Source organism: Trachemys scripta, chromosome 11 (assembly GCF_013100865.1).
Source record: "Trachemys scripta elegans isolate TJP31775 chromosome 11, CAS_Tse_1.0, whole genome shotgun sequence".
Classification (NCBI taxonomy): domain Eukaryota; kingdom Metazoa; phylum Chordata; order Testudines; family Emydidae; genus Trachemys; species Trachemys scripta.
Window position 1 is genome coordinate 20,404,366 of NC_048308.1, and position 17,051 is coordinate 20,421,416.

Genomic DNA, 17,051 nt, shown 5'->3' on the forward strand with positions numbered 1-17,051 from the left:
AATTACAACTTCTTGTATGGCATGATCCTCATGGAGGATAACACCATGCCTTCCCCCACCCACTACTTCTCTAGCTGACATAATAAAGTTCTGTGCTGTGCATGTGAATGCAATTAACTCTGTCTGAACACATATATAGGGGGAAAATATGTTTAAGGTAGTGTGAGGGACATGAATATTTGCTGAAATTAGTTTATATTGCAAAATGTATTTAGAGGTGCACTTGTGTGCGCTTTATTCTCATTTTATTGCTGTACTTTTTGTTTTTGTAGTTTCATCAATGAGAAACTACCCCTTGAGAATAAGGTAGGGCACATATATTGTATGGCAAGCTTGAAAAAAATTGGGAGCAGCGTGTGGGAGAGGTTGCTGTGTGTGCAAAGATGCACAGAGAGTCGAAGCGCTGCCTGCCTAATCTACAAAATGGTCAGAACTTGACCTAATAAAATTATTGTTCCAGAGAACAAGCTGCACTCTTGAAGGTATAACACTAGCACTAATTAGGGGACTGGATCCCTCAGGACATTGCCAATGAGCTGCAGAGCTGTTTGCCTCCAGGTCACGAATATAAATCCAGCCCAGCTCAGTAAGCATTAAAAGTTGTTCTCACCTAATGGATGATTGGTGGCCCATATATGAGTCTGGGGGGTCTCAGTTCCAGCTCCCACATCACAAACTTAACACCATGCTTTGCACTAAGTGGCAGACTCAGCAGACAGTCCAATCTCCATGGTCCATGAAGTTCCTGAACTACCTGTTACCCCAAGAGGAAGCCACCCCCAGATCAGAAGTGTGTGCAGGTAGTTTGCTTGACCTGCTGCTGCCCTGTAGATAAAGAGCATTTTATTCACCAGGGCTGCAGAAGCATTAAATCCACACAAAAGTTTTAAAGTTGGACCTTACAGTTACATGCAAATTAGCTACAACTATGTAAATGAGCACAGGGAACTGAACAAAATAAACAGCTTTGTATATAGGTCCTATTCCTGGCTTTGCCACAGACTTATTATATAACCTTGTACAGGTTGCTTAATCATTCTGTCCCTCATTTTCCCAATCTATACAATACAGATTGCATATTCATGAGGTCTACCTGATAGGAGTGTTATCAGTTTTAAATAATCAATTTTGGAAGAGCACTTTGACATCCCTGGCTGGAAGGCACTACACAAATACAAAGCATATCGTCACTTCAAGGCATTTTAAAGATCCCCAGATGACCTTTTAACCTATGAACAAGTTTTTTTATGCACTTCCTGGATCTCCTGTATTGCATTTTGGGCATTAGAAAATAAGGTAACCAAAGATTACCTATAACACACTACAATATTTTACTAGAAAAAAAAACATTGGAAGTAACACCTATGAAGTTAATTTATTCTTAGTAATAGAGCAATTTGTTTTTTTAGTAAGGATCAGACACGTTTTTATCTCATACTACCCATTAAAATTGTATGAATATTCATTTCTACCTGATGTATACCTTTGTGGATCCAGCATATTGCACAAAAATGCCTCAAAACATCTCTGTATGCTTATAATCTTATCTTTTTCTGATATATTTCAAAATATGCTGTTGCCACAGTGAGGATCTGAGTGCAGTCCATCAATCCCAGGATAATATGAAAACCAATAATCACAGAGAAACCTTCCTGGAATTTCTGTTGCTGATTTGGAGGGCTTGGGAATTGATGAATATCTTGATGTGTTGAAGCATAGAGTTCAGGAATAGATTAAGGCAACTGGACACAGAAAGCTGACTCATCTGTGTAACATCCTCTGCTAACCTCTGGAATGAATCAGGGACAGATCCTCAATGGGGGTAAATTGGTGGAGCTCTAATGAAATTGATGGAGCTATGCTAATTTGTACTAGGTGAGGATCTGCCCATCAGTGCTTAACACTACAAAGGAAATAGGAGGGAATGACATTGACTTCCCCTTGTTCTCCTTTCCAGCAACAGGAATGTAGGTCACATTGGTCTAAAAGAACTTTCCTATATGAATGCAAGCAGTGGCTAGAAGACCCATCTGTCTTTTCTAATTTATGCAATCATTGTCTGAAGATTTTTTATTTTTCTTTGCATTTCTTCTCTTTTTATTCCTCAGGTTTATGAAAAAAAGCTGAGACATATAATGATAGAGAACTCTCTCCTATAACTCTGCAGCATATACTGTAGCTACTGATGCCAAATTATTCTGGTGTTAGAGGTCAATGACACAGTAATTGAATAATGTATTTTTTTTATTAATGGAGATATCCCATCTCCTAGAACTGGAAGGGACCTTGAAAGGTCATGGAGTCCAGCCCCCTGCCTTCACTAGCAGGACCAAGTACTAATTTTGCCCCAGATCCCCAAGTGGCCCCCTTAAGGATTGGGTTTAGCAAGGCCAATGCTCAAACCACTGAGCTATCCCTCCTCCCAAAGTTGTTCTCACCTAATGGATGATTGGTGGCCCATATATGAGTCTGGTGGGTCTCAGTTCCAGCTCCCACATCACAAACTTAACACCATGCTTTGCACTAAGTGGCAGACTCAGCAGACAGTCCAATCTCCATGGTCCATGAAGTTCCTGAACTACCTGTTACCCCAAGAGGAAGCCACCCCCAGATCAGAAGTGTGTGCAGGTAGTTTATTTGACCTGCTGCTGCCCTGTAGATAAAGATCTGTCTCTGGTAGTATGATCTAAACAGAAATATATATATATATATATATATATATATAATATTAAGTAAGTGTTAGTGTATGGATAGCAGTTTGTGAATGTTGGCAAATAATTGTATGCTAATAGATTAATACTTTATATCTCCATGGAAAAATGCAGATGTGCCCAAGCCTTTATTTACAGATATGTCAGGAAAATGTCCAGAATTTTATAATTATTTTTAGCACTGTAACCCAGATGTGAAAGCCCATGAAATTCTGGAAAAACACAGAAATTCTATGATAAATAACTAACACAAATCAGATATAAATATGTCTGCTTTTCATTCAGGACGTGGAAGAGAATGTAGGATCGTTAACATTCACCATCATTGACTATGCAATTTAACAGGGAAATTAAATTAAAAATAGAAGTTTAATGCAACAGCAACAGCATTACAACAACAGCTTCTAATAACTAATCCTTATAATGAGCCCATTCCTTTTAAGTTTCAGTCCTCTAGAGTTCTAGCACCTCACATCACAGCATCATTATTGACCTTTGAGCCTGATAAATTAAACTATGAAATAAGGAAAGTCAATTAAGTAACAAACAGCTCCCTCATTATAGGTGGAACACAGGTGTATTTTCTGCCACAATGTTAAGAATATGACACCTCAATGGGGCAAGTTATTACCATGCCTTAAACAGACATATTTTAACACCAGCATGAATGGAGTCTGATATGAAATGCAGTATTTTTCATGTACTTTTCAGATTCATTTTGAAATTTCTTAATGTTATATGCAAATCCTGTTTCTACTCTTTGTTATTAGGTTCATTAATTAATGGGCAAGGCAGAAAACTGGCCCTTCGAATAAGGGCCTATCTATGTGCAAAGGAGTAGGTAAAAACATGTTAATTAGATGAAGAGTATTCCTACAAAGGAAGAGGGTGGGTTATATTTACTTGGAATTATCACATCGCTATTTCATTTTGTTTTATGCAATTATTAGATAATGAGCATGCAGCTGGATCGGTTGCTATGGTGGTTGCCAAAGTGACACGAACCCATAGGAAAGCAGCCACCTGTTCAGCCTGACCTTATTGGCTGCTAACAAATCGATGTGCAGGAAAAGCCCATAAAAATCCTGCCTGAAGTAGTTACTTGCAGGAAGCTGGCGAAGATCAATGAAACGTGTAGCACGAAACACACCGTCTCTGGTGCCACAATTGTGCGGCACAGCAAAGTATAACCCCTGCTGAGTTGACGGTCCCCTTTATTCAATGTCAAGCTAACCCATTTTTTTGTAACTAGTATCCTAAAAGGAAAATCAACTCAAATCTTAACATCCCATCTTTATAGGAAAGAATATATTATCCCAGTGGTTTTCTGTGGACCCTGGGGGGGGGGCACAAATTATGTTTAAGGGATCAATGAAAGGTTGTCATACCATAGAACAATGGCTTTCAACCTATGGTCTGCAGACCCCTGGGGGTCTGTAGACTATGTCTAAGATTTCCAAAGGGGACTGCACTTGCAGTCAAATTTTTTTAGGGGACGCAAATGAAAAACAGGTTGAAAACCACTGCACTATACTATTTTTTCATGTAAAATATGAAGCTATTTGTGTCCTGGGTTGTAAGCACTGCCAGTAACAAAACTTACTCAGAGTGTGAGCTGCGTTTCATCACATTTTGACAGCTGAATATGCAGAAAATAGTGGGGTAAATGTTCAAAGCAGCATGTTAAGATTTAGCCACATGACTCATGCTGATATTAATGGAAGCTGCACAGCTAAATCACTGCAAACTGCTTTTGAAGTTTACCCCATGGAGACCACAGGAGGATAGAAAAAACTAATAGAACTGAGAAAGAAAACAACTACCGGTACTTAACGTGACAGGTACAGTATGTAATTAATGCCCAGTTCTTAATAATGCAATCTTTTGTAAAGACCCTATTCACTGAAGTGCCCGCTGAAGTAAATGGATGTTCTTATTTGTACATTGAGGGACAAATCCTCCTTCTCCCCATTATTTCTGAGGAAGTACAGATGGTCTTGAATGCAGCCAAAATGGTGCCATTCCACTTTCCAGAGGGATGGAGGGCACAATGAGGGGAACTGGTGAAGACAGACTGCAAATCTACCTCACCAGAATCACAGTTCTGCAAGGGCTCTCTACAGCATTGCACAGAGTGGACTTTTCAGTTTAGGATTAGCTGTGCTAAATGCAAGGAAGATGATAGTGAACCTGCAACAATGGGTACACTATTTCTTAATGTTATATGCAAATGTTATATGCAATGTACTGACCACATTGGCTTTATTACAATTCTGGCTTGGGGCGAAAGAATTATTTTCTGTGGGTACTGAAGCCCCGCCGCCGGACATAGCCCATCCTATGTAAGCTGTGCTCTTGCCCTGAGTTTAGGATATGGAACTTCCCTCAGAATCAAGCTTACAAATCATGTACATTAGAGATTTTTGTGTTTGTTTCTTCCTAAAAAGTAATACAGCCTCAAAGCGAAATGTCATGTTTTCTTCTGCATTGCTATTTTACAAAGTATTCTGAATTTATAAAAGCTCAGTAGTTTTAGTCCCACACTAGTACCATCCATGCATGACTATTCAGTAGCTAGTCGTCTATGTGCTGATAACTGAAATCTCCTCACAGGATACTCTCAGGAGATATTTTCTTTTTGAAAGAGCCAACTAACTGAATCAGTGCAATTAATCAGTTATTGCAATAGTAAAACTTTGTCACTCAAACAGTTCTGTGAGGCACAGTTAGAAACTATATGCTTTTCAGAAACCTATTAATATCATATCACAGACAAAAAACATTAATCTACAAATGGTTTCAAAATGGGTAGGACTATAGTATTTGAACTAATGATTCATAAAATCATTTGCTGCTATTAGTCTGTAAGGATAAGTGCTGTCAATGGTTTTATTTCGGTTCTTGTTGTAGTACCATCAATTTAAAATCTATCTAGAACATTGTGATGGATTTAAATATATCATGGAATCTATAGAGATCCTGTCAGGATTTTAAAATTTAGATTGCTATATACAATTACAGGTGTCACAATACGAAATAACAATTGAAGACATTTAGAGAAAAACTCTTCTGCATACCAATGCTGAAAAGCAGTTGTTTAATATTATTGTATCATATTGTGATTACTTCACTTGATAAAAGTGATATATTTTTACATAACTTGGTCTAAGGTTACATCTCTCGTGAAAGTAATATGCACCTTGAAAACCTTGAGGACCCAGGAGAGATCTGAGAGAGATTTTTAATGGACAGATGTAATTCGTAGGAACATTTCACCAGCTGTCAATACAGAATCTTTCTGGCTGGACTCTGTCTCAAAACTTAGCTTTAAAAGACCTTAGCCTGCAGTTATTTTTCTTCTTAACCTTTTGTTTGACAAGCATAAAGGCAGAAATATGCAGTGTTAGGCATATCTACAAGTGTCCCTAGTACAAAGGTGAAAACCATCCTGGAGCCTGCTGAGTGAATTCCTTTGAGCAACATCAGGTTCTTGTAAAAAACAGACACTCCCTTTGTGAAAGACGTGTGGATGTTTCAGGATCCAGGACATGTGGGGTCAAATTCTGCTCTCACCATTGTAATCCAGAATGGCTGCATTGACAGTAATTCCTGATTTACATGGGTGTAGCTAGCTTTAAGAATATTTTACTAGGAAAATGGCTGAGGGGTTGGGGACTCAAAAGCTTAAGGGATTGGAACAGGAAAAAAGACTTTTCCCCCTCTAAGTCAAAAACTTAAATCCAGACATGGAAGCAGTGATAAAGAAGTCATTACCATCTGAAGACTGTTCAGTAGCTTGTGTGAGATGGATTGATGTTTAAAGTCTATTTCCTAAGGAACAGACATATAAAACACAAAATACACATCTCCACATTTGGCAGTGGCAACTTGCAGCAGAGAGGAACTGGATGGACATAGAGATTAAGTTAGCTTTTCACCCCTTTCAAATGTGATCCTTATCACTAAGTGCAACCCGCCTACTTGAGGGATCACCTCTCTCCTTGGGCCATATTGCCACAGCTGCTGTCAGCAGGGGCGCTTGAGATGGATCTCCCTCATTATCAAAGACCAGGGACAGCGCTGTCTGTGAGGGCTCAGAGACTCTGGAACTCCCACCTCTTCTGAAATGACCTACATTTGGTGATTTTCCAGGCACACTGCAAAAGACATGTTTGATAGTTTTTGGAAAAATGGGGTGAGGGTGTGCTTCCTAGATTATGAAGGCAATAGGCGACTGCTGGCCAACTTCCTGTAGAACTGATTTAATGCTGCTGAGACTTAAATTAATTGTATTTACTTTATGTTAGGGCACCTCTGGCTTGGATAGGCATTTTATTATTTTAAATCTAAATAAAATAAAATAAATAGCTAGCCCTTGCCACCCACTGGACAAGTGGAAGGAAGTGTGCTGCACAACCTTTCACAAGCAGTAAATTCACTAAAAACCAAAACTTGTTAGAAGAAAGAAACTATGATATATATTATCCTAGAATAGGGAGTGACTTCTTACTCTAACTTATCCCTTTTCAGTGTGAGAGTTAAGCTAATTAAGCTATTCAGTGTTGCCTCAGGATGCCCTTACCAGCACATGACTAAAAGCAGGGGAAAGAAAGCATCATACCTCTTAGGGTATGTCTACATTGCAATTAAAACCTACGGCTGGCCCGTGTTAGCTAACTCCGGCTCTCGGGCTAAGCGACTATTTAATAGCAGTGTAGATTTACAGGCTTGGGCTGGAGCCTGAGCTTAGGAACCCTCCTGCCTTGCAGGGCCTGCAAGCCCAACCATTACTACAATTAAATAGCCCTGTGTGCCCGAGCCCAGTGAGCTTGAGTTAGCTGACACAGGCCAGCCATAGGTGTTTCGTTGCAGCATTGACATATTCTTAGGTTATATTTTTTTCAATTTACAATCCTTTTTGAAAGGAGGGTTTGAACTACTGCATTCCTATAAAAACACATGTGAAATATCTGAGTTATTTGGAAGAGCACTCCTTTTGGAGGAGAATTAAGCTACATCTTGGCTAGTTGGTGGAGTGCAGCGATAATCGGATGGTAAGTATGGCAGCATTGGCAGCCCCAGCAGGAAAATATTTCAGAAGAAAAAGTCCCCTCTGCTTGGTGAACTGAGGATAAGGATGTATTATAAAGTGTTTTGGGGTTAGGATGGAAAGCATAATTTCACAGCAAATATGTATTTCCCCATTTGGAATGCGCCCCAAACAATGCATAATTCCCCATAATTTTACGTGAAAGGTTCAGTATTTATTTTATAGCACTTGGAAGATTCAGGGAGGTCTATCTGTTGAGTGGGAGATATGAACCATTATGATGCAGGTCAAAATCAAGTATTAAATTACCAAGTGCTTACATAAGAATACAACCTCTTTAGACTTTTACAAGAGGAGCTGTCATGTTTATTCTTATGTTATAATTGTAGTGGTGTGGCTTGGTAATATGTACATTATGGTATGGAAAGTATCATACTTGTACTATTTCTAATAAATCTCTGATGTCTATACTGCAGATGGATAAACTGCGTGACTGATTTTCAAAATGAAATAAAGTCTAGCTAAAATGAATTGTACAGACTACTCTATATGCCCACAAATACACACATATAATGCATTTTACTTACTGTACAATCATTTTAAAGCTATAAGAATATATATAAAACACACAGACCAAGACAAAAGCATCCATTTTTTATATTTATATATATAATTTTAAATTAGCTCTATGCTATTTGCTCACTCTTTTTTTTTTTTTAACTGTCTAAAACCATAATTGTTTTGATAAAAATGGAGAAGCAGCAATACAGAAAGTCTCAGACAGTAACTGGCTACTTTCAGACACCGAGAGACACTGTAATATAAAACAACTTCAAATGATCTGATAGCTGATTCCAACAACAGGATTAGTCTAAAAAGTTAAGGTCTATAAATGTGTATTGTTTGGTTAAATACACTTGAACCTGGCAAGTGGTTTGATTCAGTGTTTGCGTTAAAAAAAAAAATCTGCAGAATTTTCTTACATCTAATGCACTTGATAGTTCCTTTGGGGTACAATATTGTTCCTCTTGCTACTAAGGACCATTGCCTTCAAATACTACAACATCTGTTTTACATTATCATCAATTTCTTGGGCCAGGTTATCCTTGATGTAACTCCACCTGAAACTAACTGAACTACATTGATAGGAGCAGAAAGTGACCCTTTGTATTTACTGAATATACGATATTCCACATTTGGTCTTAAAAGTTACAGCACAGGAGTACTCTGCCTGACTTTTCTTCTTAAATAAACAAACTAAGAGTCTAAGTAGTATATATTTTTCTGCCGATGCTAGATTTGGGCTTCTCAACTTGCAATGAAAATCCATGTAGTCATGAATTTAATGGGTTTGTTTTTTTGACTGGTGGGAATGGACAATTTTCAGATTCCTGCATGGGAGCCGTCATTCATGAGTTCCCTCACTTGCAGGCTCCAAGGCTGGAAACTCAAGAAGGTTACGGGCAATTGGAAACCGTTATTTCTTTAGTCCTCTGCTGGATAGTAGCACTTAATACTGGGAGTATATTTCCAAAATTCCCTGTAGTACGGGAGTCACAACGAAGCAAAGGAGGTAGGGTGGGGAAGAAGAAAAGCTACATGGGACCCTCGGATCTATGCTTTTCTTCAATGATTTTCTCTAGAAAAGACCCTCATGTGCTGATCTCTTGCTCCTTCTTTCCCACACCCCCTCCCCACCTCCAATCCAACAGCCAGTATTATAGGCAACATTCCTTCTTTAGGGGGCTAGCTGTTGTCACTGTTCTTTAGAGCAACAGTTGTCTCATCACCAGAAGCACTTTCCACAGCACTGACAATACGGCAGAGAATGACAGATATTAGTTCTTTAGAGAGTGTTCCCACCAAGCAGAAGAGCAGATGCTCCACCATAATAGCGGCATAGTTAGATAGAAGGGACTGAGTGGAGAGCAGGCTAAGATAAAAACCAGGGTGATATGGGGATGCCTGTGAGAGAGATATACATAATTAAGGAGGAAATAGGTGGTGGCCAAGGGAGGTAAGAGAACTTATCAGAAGAGGTAAAGAAAGATGGATAGAATAAACAATCAGAGGGCCAATGGGAGAGATGGTAAAGCAGAACAACAAGAAGAAAAAAAAAACAAACTGCAATAGTAGGAAGAGATTTACAAGAACAGAGGGAAAAAAAAGATAATTACTCAGTATAAAAAACTTAATTGGCTAAGTATAGTTAATGATGTGACAAACCACATATCTTAGTGTCACAAGTTTAGTTATAAATCCTGTTCTGGGAAGTAGAGAGGCATGACTAGATGCCTTTAGAACATAGAGGACAACTGTAAAAACAAGCACATGCATCACACAATATGAAGTAAATATTAGATTTTCTATTCTAGAGTGCTTTATTTATATCTATATTTATCATGTGAAAATCTAGACTTCTCCGCACTTTCAATATAGAAAAGTAGGGTCCAAGCTTGTAATCCTTACACAAAGTTTTACCTGAGTAAAGACACCCAGAATTGCATCCTATTATGAACCAATTTGGAAAAGTAAACTGTAAAGTCGCTTTTAATATTTTTATACTTTCTATTGTTTGTAATATGGCAATGAGCCACAGCAGAATTTGTGATACATTATGGGTATATAAGGGATATTAAGCTAAATTTTAGATGTACATTAGGCGACTGGACTTCTGAGTAACTGGGTGGTTTCCCTTTGAAGTGGTGGCTGTAACAGTACTATATCTGTGCTTCAAAGGGAAACAGACACATGAAGTGCAGCCAAAGTACTCTACATCACAGCCCTTGTCATTGCTCGTGCGTTTTGCATTAGGAACTGTTCTTTCAGGGCTCTAAACAGAGTCTTTTATAGCAGTAAGAGTTTGAAGGTGGGCAAAATGGCAAGAGAGGGAGACATGGGTAAGAAGAGATAAAATACAGGAAAAGAAAGGAATTAAAGGATAAAATTTTCTATCTCACATTTTAAAAATAGGCGAAATCCTGACCCGTTTGAAGTCAATATCTAAATTCTCATGTAATTCAGAAGGGCAGGGATATCAACCAATGAGTCAAAATCATCCTTGTTGTTACTCAATGGAATGACAGCAGGTACTAATTTCATTTGAGGGGTGCATGGATTTTTGTTTTATGCTTGCAATGTTGACCCTTTTACTCCAAGCTTTTGCGTGTTGGTGTTCAGCCATAAGACTATCAAGGAGACCCAGCTGTGTCCAAAAAATATCAAGAATATAGTTTGTTCACTTGTATATCCTCTTGACACCTTGAAAGCTGCCTCTATAGCAAAAATTTATCATGGAGATTTATATTAAGGGACATACTGGTCAGCTTTTCAGACATACAAAGCATCTGTACTCCTCCAACTTTCCCCCAACTTCAGTTGGAGCTTCCAGTGATTAGCACCAAGAAAATTAAACCAATGCTAAGTAAGCATTGACCTGCATAGCCCATTCATAGCTTTGCCTCTTGTAACATAAATATTCCTATATGTATTTGAAAATATCATATCAATATTAAATAGCGCTGAGCATGAACATGGGTATGTTTGAGTAAATTAAATCAATATTAAATTCCAGAAAATAATCCTCACCAGATTGCAATTTCTAGTAGGTACAACTTGTAGTTTCCAGGATACCTTTAAACCTCATGGGGCTTCTTCTGCTAATATGAGCTTTTAACTCCTATTAACATTACTGACAGCTACCCATGTGAACTGACAGAGTGCTAGATTCCTGTTGTTTCATAAGAAGTTCTCTTACTCTATATTATTTAATGCTGTCACATATACTTTCATAGAGGATAGACTAATTATTGCACTCATGTAATGATGAATAAAAGTGAGCTATGATTGCATATGAATTACAGAATTATTGATTAAATTAGGTTAGTGAAATGCCATGATTCATTCTTTTTTATACTTTGCAGGAAATAATTTACCAATGTCACAATTTTGTCATTTTAATATCTGAAGTGTAATTTGACTTCCATTGTTAGCAGGGTTTCTCAAGAGCAATTTCCTTGACCAGCTGTATCTAAAAATGTTACTACTTAGCAATAAAAAAGGAAATTTCTTTGAGGTTTTCTACATATTTTTCTACCCAAAAAACCAAAATGGCTATGCAGTGTATGAGCTGAATAATACAGAGCAGAATAGGTTAACTAAAGAGAGAACAAACTGAATGTTTCAATGCAAAGATCAGTGGTTGTGGTGAATGGCAGAATTGAGTTTGTTAGAAAAATAGGGGGAGGTGGGAGGGAAATAGCTTTTTTATTTCTTCTTTTGCAGATAATTTCATTAACAACCAGGTAAAAAAGAAATAGACACATTCAGGAAACAAAGGAAAAATGTCTTATTACTGAACATTCAAGTGTCTTCAGTACAAATTGAATAGCAATTACTTCTCTCTCTCTCTCTAATAGGTCACCTTTGTTTCTTGCAACATTATTATGAACACAGCACACATGTTATTGTCAATATTCATTTTTCTAACTAAGTACAATGGTGGCAAATGAGGGTTAACAGAATCATTTTATAAAAACATTATGCATCAGTTTAGCTTTAAAAAAAATTTGCAGCAAGCAGTTTGTCATACTTCTGGCAAGGTTATAAATGATTGGCTTTTTTGTATATTCAGCTGTTACAGAGGCTAATAGCATACTAAAAAAATCTTCTTTCATGTACAAATTAATTGTATCCTTATGCAATTCACATCAGTGTGCCTTACTTTGCATTTTGAGGCTTTTAAAAGGTTTATATGGAACTGATGCATCTTCTCATTTATTGCGCACACCACTTCAATTATCCCCTTTCCACAAGTTGAAAGCATAAAGTCTGTCACTGCAGGCCACTATCAACATGCAGTAATTTGGCAGAAAAACTAAAAGTTCTCTTTGAAAACAATTTTTTTTAACTTTCAGAAAGCTTCCTGGAAGTGTTGGCAATTTTTTATATATATTCAACTACAAAAAAAGGGTACTTTCTAAAGATTAACTACACGCAACTTCTTCTCATTTGCAAAGCTCCTGGTTTCATTCTAATTGCTGAGAAAAAGATATTACACAAACTCTTACTGACATTACCTGAAGAATGACAGAGTTCTCTATTGTGCACAATGCATTCATGAAAGACAAAGATTTTCTTGTAAATGGTAAAAAGCCTTGGTGTTATGTCAAGCAGGTGTCTTGTTTAACATAGGTAACTCATGTTTGCTGAAGTGATTATGTTCTATTTGTGTATAATGGTAGCCTTACAACTTCTTAACAGCTACTGTATGGGGAATTGAATTTAAAGCACTAGTGGAAATTCTGAGATACAATCAAAATACAATAGTTCTGTGTTTTAAAATGTTTGTTATGAATTGAAGCCCAGATCCTTAAAGGTTTTTTTAGACTCCTAACTTCCATTTATTTCAGACCTTTGAGGATCTGGGCCACAAAGCTTTTGGAAAGGTGCAGGATTGAGAAAGATGGAGACAGAAGTCCTCCCTTCACTCTCAGGAATGGTGCAGAATGGGTTAGGATAAGGTAACTTGCATTGGCCCTAATTTGGTCAATGTGTCTAAACCTGCCCCAGCTGGGCCACCTACAGGAATCCAGTCATCGTGCCTATTCAAATATTTGGCTTTTCCGCTGTGACTGTCAATTAGAAGACCTCCAGTTGTGGTAGGGTGACCAGATGTCCCGATTTTATAGGGACAGTCCCAATTTTTGGGTCTTTTTCTTATATAGGCTCCTATTACCACCCACCCCCGTCCCGATTTTTCACACTTGCTGACTGGTTGCCCTAAGTTGTGGTGGTAAGGACTTGTATTTAAAAATATATTGTCTTCTGGGAACCAGACAGATCACCAACTCATTTCAAATTGGTCACCAATAGATTGCATCTTTGTAAACATATCTAATTTAAAATCTGAAAAGCAAGCAGGTGCTTACAAGGAGTTCATTCTCCTTGTCTTTGAAACACACACAGTTTTCAGTATTATACTGATAGGAGGGAAAATATTTTTTCAGCATTCTTCTTTCCTCCTGGATAATTATTTAGAAGTCTTAAAGTTATTAATTTTTCATCATTCAGTCAAAACTTCGAAATATATTTCATGCTAAAGGTAATTACTAGTTAAAATAGAAGTTGCATGGATGGAGAGGCTTTTACACATTAAATATACCAATATTGGTATATTTATCAGTGGAAAATTTGGATAGCTGCATTCTGCTTATCCACTCTGATAATTACTTGCCAGAAGCTCTTGAGTACTGGAGTTGTAGTGTTATGGTCCTATTATATTATTTCACTTGACACAGGGTTGGCTCATTTTGTATTATCTGAAAAACGTGCATGTAACCAAATTTCACGTGTGTTATTCCTGTATTTTACTCAAAAATAGTTTTAAATGTTTAAGGAAATGGGAGGGAATATAATATTTTCTGATTTTTTCCCCTTAACATCTCATGCTTTGTATCATTTGATAATATACATGACTAGCTTTAATACTCAATCATTTCCCAAATCCAATTTGACTGCCTAACGGGGTTTAATTTACATGAAGATACAATTTCTCACACCAGAAAGCATAGTAACCCTTCTTCTTCTGAGGTTAATGGTGATCTAGCTTAAAGCCTAAAAGATAATTACAAGGAATGTGCTTCAGGTGACAAAGTACTTTTGACAATCCCAGACTGCTGATAGCTTTTTAATTATACCTTTTTCCACCATAGGAAACAGTACGCTTTCTCCTAAATTGTTTGAAGGCATTTCAGTTTTATTTATTTAGTAAATTGCTGTGCACTGTAATCAATACTTTCAACTGTCTGATACCCCAGGCTCCGTGTTCTATCCCTATTTTACTTGGAGGAGAGATTAAATTTGGGACTAATCTTTCCCCCATATAAAATGAAATACAAAAGAGCATCAAGCAAGGAATACAAACATTTATTGACTTACTTCTTGTCTTCTGTACTCACTTGATATTTTGTGACATTTAGAAATTGAAACTTTGCAGAGTTTTTAGGTGAGAGCTTTGGCAATAGAGAAGGTCAGGAATTAAAGAAACCAGGCAGGGTTACAGTTTAAAAATATTAAATATGACCAAAGGAAAAAATGGAAAATGACGTTGTGGCTTTCACATAATTACTCCCTGTTCTGAACAGTTCCCGGCCAAGTTCTGCACTGTTGACATATATGGCTGCTATGGTCAAGAGAAGGAAGTAGCTGTTCTAAATGAATGTAGTATATTGCATGAGTAATAATGTGTGCAGACATAATCTTTCCATTTACTTTATATGCAAGAGCCGATTGTCTTTTATACCATTGAAATTAGTTTCCAACTAGTATTTGTGTGTCTTACAACAAATTGTTTGTCACTTTCTCTGATTTAAGTGCACTCTTAATGGCACACATGTTTAAAAGTCTCTTCAATCTGCAGCTAGAGTTTAATCATGTCTGCCTTTCCTAGAACCTTTTTTAGACCTGGGTGTGACAGGTCACATTGTAAGGAAAACTCTTAGAACAAGAGAAGGGGATTTTGCTGTGCTTTGGCTAAGAACATTCCTGGCACATTTAGGCATTAGAAATAATTATTATGGGAGATGAACTAAAAGAATATTACTTTGTTCTAATTTAATGTTTTTAATTTTGGAATACCAAACAAGCCCCAGTGAAGATCAGGACCCCATTGTGCTAGGTGCTGTACAAACACATAGGAAAACAGAATTCCTCCCTGGAACAGTTTTGCATCTAAGGTCCCAACCCTGAAAACATTTAATTTGCACACGAGTAACTTTAAATACATGAAAACAACAAAGAGTCTGGTGGCACCTTAAAGACTAACAGATTTATTAGGGCATAAGCTTTCGTGAGTAAAAACCTCACTTCTTCGGATGCATCCGAAGAAGTGAGTTTTTTACTCACGAAAGCTTATGCCCAAATAAATCTGTTAGTCTTTAAGGTGCCACCAAACTCCTTGTTGTTCATGTTCCCAAGGACGCTTAGGAGAAGCAGCTTGAACTAGGGCTGAGTTACAGGAGACCCAGGTGCTGGAGGCCGCCTGATGGCACAGGAGCCTTTTGCTCCAGAGCCCTGCCCAGAAGTTGGGTTTTGTTTTACAGAGCTTGGGGGCCAGGGAGCATAAAACTTTTCATCTTCTGGTCAGAGGCCAAGCGCTTCGGTGCCTGGGGTACTGAGCTCTCAGCCATGGAGGACGAGGGCTGGACAACTGAGCCCCAGGCCAGCCCTGGACTGCTTCACATTCATGAGACTAGCTCCCCTCTCATCCCGACAGCATCATGTGAACCACACCGTGCACACGTGAGCATCAGTGCTTGACAGAGCCGCTCTCGGCCAATGCCAGCATCTGCCACGCAGCTGTCGCACCCAGGCCTCCGCCCCCAAAGCGCTATCAATTAGGGGAGTCCAGTGAGCACGCGCCCTCCCACTGCACACGGCTGTATGCGCTCGGGGGGCAGGGAGCTCCCTGGCCGGCAACAACCAATGGGCCCTGCTAGAGGCGACCAAGGATACAAGCCTGGGACCAGCCAGGCCATGTCTCTGGCGGGTGCAGCCCCAGACCGGGAGAGCCATTGGCATTCTTAGCTGGGGTGTTTCATATCTAGCACGGCCGTAGGATGCTCCCATCCCTTTGACGGCTGCCCAAGGACAGGACGGGCAGCCAGGCTTTTGAAGGAGCCCTCTGCAAACCCTGGCACCACGCCTAGGACCTCGGTGGGCGAAGCTACAAGAGATTGTGCCGTAGCCATGTTTTCACTAATTGGAAGAAGCTTCCCTGGGGAGCTTGGCAAGAAGCTGTCGAATCAGTCACAACCCCTTGAAGCTCCCAGTCAGTGCTGAGGACTAGCAGATTGTGACAGAGCACGTGCTCCGTACACTTTCTTCTCCTCCCCTCCCGCAATGGTGGAAGTACGGACCATGGCGAAGCTCTGGGTAGAAGCCCAAAGCAGCACCTGGCCAATATTTGTGTATTAAGGTTGGAGAGACACGTCTGGTCAGAGATTTCTCTGTTTAACATCACCGGGCACAGCCCTGTGCCCAGATCTCGCTCTGCAATACGGGTACTGCTGGGGATTATATGACTGTGTTCGGCTGAACAAAAGTCACTGTTGTAATGGGTCGTCTTGTCCCCACTAGGGTCTGGCCACCTGTCAACGCGGCCTAAAGAAATCAAGGGAACCAAGTGCAGGTGCTATTGCAGAGCACAGCACCTACCAGCCTCGGCCAGTGGTTCTCACTGGGCCGCATGCACACACTACACAGACTGCCTCTGGGACTGAGGATGCCAC